This window comes from Artemia franciscana, chromosome 4, assembly GCF_032884065.1.
Source record: "Artemia franciscana chromosome 4, ASM3288406v1, whole genome shotgun sequence".
NCBI lineage: Eukaryota > Metazoa > Arthropoda > Branchiopoda > Anostraca > Artemiidae > Artemia > Artemia franciscana.
Window position 1 is genome coordinate 52,194,824 of NC_088866.1, and position 2,772 is coordinate 52,197,595.

The following is a 2,772-nucleotide window of genomic DNA, read 5'->3' on the forward strand; positions in this document are numbered from 1 at the left end:
ACTTCACTTCGCACACCATAAACTATTTCTTGTGGACAAGCAAAAACCATCCTGTTTGGCCCAAGGTAAGAGTTTTGCGGAGGTTTCCAAAATGTAATTTCATATTCATCAATCCTGCCTAACGTCCACACTTTCCGTAAAAACCGAACAGGTTAGACCCTTACCAATTTCCAGGAATAAGCTGAGATCGGCGGCATGGAAAAAAAAAACAGGACAAAATTACAGTGTTGCTCTCGCAACACAAATAATTAATCTTAAATTATTAAAACATTCAACAGTATAGGCTAGTTTGCCTGTCGGCATTCAAAAATGTTTTAAGACTCATCAAGTACCCCTCCCCACGGTAATCTTTAGTAAAAGGTGAAAGATTAATTGGATTTGAGGAGAGGCCAGAGATATGACAATTGCCAAGTTGACTTAGGTATATAAAACCAAATCCTAGTAAATCCTCATGGTTTTTTTTTTTAACAAGGTTTAAAAGCAATAAAAAAATTCAATGTTCAATCAATTAAATACGGACCAAAAAATCATATGATGAGAAAACATATTCATTGAGCAGCAATTCATGGGCAACTTTAATGAAATGGTACTAAAACTAAATCCACAGAAAATAACATAAATATTTAGGAAAGAGGCCCAAAAATTAATTATAAAGTAACTGAGAAGTTGATCAATTGTTGTAGCCAAAGGTCACCCTACTTAAATATTCCAAGAGGCTTAGCGGTAGCGACGGAATTCTTAGTTTGATACGTTACCAATGCAATTGACTTGATAAAATGTGTTGTGAACAAGGGCATTTCACTTTTTAAGACTAGACTTTGTGACTTAATCTAAATTTCAGCAATTTAATTTGATTCCTAGTTCAATTTGAAAATTGGTATATGATAATTACAGAGTTTTTTCAAAAACAAAATGCATCAGGCATTCAATCAGTTTCGGCAATTTAATTTAATTATGGCAATTGGTCATTGATACCATCATTTGCCTTAACGCAAGACTAAGAAAAACAAAATATGTTTATTAAGAGACGTTCAGGAGAAAATTCCAGAACAATTTTCTATAGAGTATACGCTAAACTCTCTCCGTAATATTTCAAATATTTCAGCTTATTAATTAATAGGTTTAATAGGGCTCTAATCTTCAGCATTAATGGCAATTGATAGATGTAATTTCAATACTTGTCCTGTAAAGCAACGGCGAAAACCCTGTTCACTTTGATTTCCATGTGACAACAATAAGAAAAATTTGATACTGTAACATACCATTAATGGAAGAAGCAAATTTTTTTAAATATACAGGTCTTTAATATTATTCTTTGAATACAGGATAAATAATTTTATTACGGATTTGTTAAGATTTTGGCAAAAGAATCGCAGAATTTACGATTTAAAGAAAACAAAATCTGGTTTGATAACTTATCGTTACTCCGTTATAATGTTATGCCTTGGTTTTCTGATTTGGTTACAAAGTAAAAATAAAATTTTGTTTGGCAATGGATTGGGAAAGTGGCGTTGAATATTTGAATATTTGAAACCAATTCCAATGAAAGCAATTGAAGCAAAAGTAGAAGAGTTAGAACAAGAAATTCCAAGGTGCCAATCCCTAATCAAGGTAATCTTTTCAATTAGTAGGCTAGCATGTTTGGATATTCTAAGGTAGTTTGAGCTATAGTAACAAAAAGGCAAAAAAAATTAATGGGGGAGAAAATTAGGCTATCATCGATTTATTTTTAATGAAGATCTACGAATATTTATAATATATGAGTGTTAAACTAGTTTTTAAAGAGATAGCCGAGTTGTTAGCGCGCTAGATTTGATGTTGCTGCTTGTTATTTGGACTAAATGGGGGGGTCAGTGGCGTGACTCTGTAAGCTGAGCCAGAGTTAACCCAGCTCTAAATTGGTACCTGGAGAGATCTGGGGAAGGTAAACAAGAACGGTGCGTGGAAGCAAAGGATGCTGTAAGGCCAAGAAACATTCGTTTTTAATATTTAGATGCAAATAAAAATCTGATCAAACACAGTAATATAACTTGATATTATATTGCTCTAAAAACCTAAATTGTATCGTTCCTAAGAGCCCTTCACGGTACTTTAATCTCTCTTCTTATCCTATTTTGTAAATACACAACCCCTATTGTAAACGCTCCATGTGTTTCGTCAGGCGTCACTCTTTTGTTCAAATAGATTTCATAGCAAAGAAGCCATGTTAGCGAAATCAAGAGACAGTAAAATGGATGGAAAACAAAGTATATATATATAATTGAACATTTGCGGGGGGGGGGGGGGGGGTGGTAAAGTGAAGTGAAGAATTTTTAAAAATGACTTGAGGATATCTTTTAGGATTTTTTAAAGTTGTTTTCGGAATTAAGGAAACGAAATTGAGCATACATAACTGCTGACTTGTACCTATTGCTTAATGAAGCAAATTCATCTAAGGGGGATGTAAGGACAGTTATTTTGAGCCGTCTTCAGACTAGTGAATTTGAAACATTTTTACTCTGCAGTGATTCAAACGACACGCTTTGTCAATTTTGCACCGCTTAAACTTGAAAAGTACGTTTTATTTTTTTTTGTTTAGGATTTTACATTTTAATGTAGATAAAAGAAATTCAGATTTTAATGTCTCAAGTTCAGTAACGTTTGACAAAATCTGCCTCGCTATTATACCGCACTGTACATAAATTTATAAAACCGTTTGTGGTAACTTACTTTAAGTATAATAGTGTCCAAAACACAATTAAACAGGGTTTTGAGATTAATAGGCACATCGAA

The 2,772-nt window shown here is 33.2% G+C and overlaps 1 non-coding gene across 1 annotated transcript; it reads right to left on the reverse strand.

The window, feature by feature from the left end:
* Positions 1-278: 278 nt before the first annotated feature.
* On the reverse strand, positions 279-398 carry LOC136026723 (U5 spliceosomal RNA). The gene has a single exon (XR_010617405.1). It is a non-coding gene; the product is annotated as a U5 spliceosomal RNA (small nuclear RNA).
* Positions 399-2,772: the final 2,374 nt, after the last annotated feature.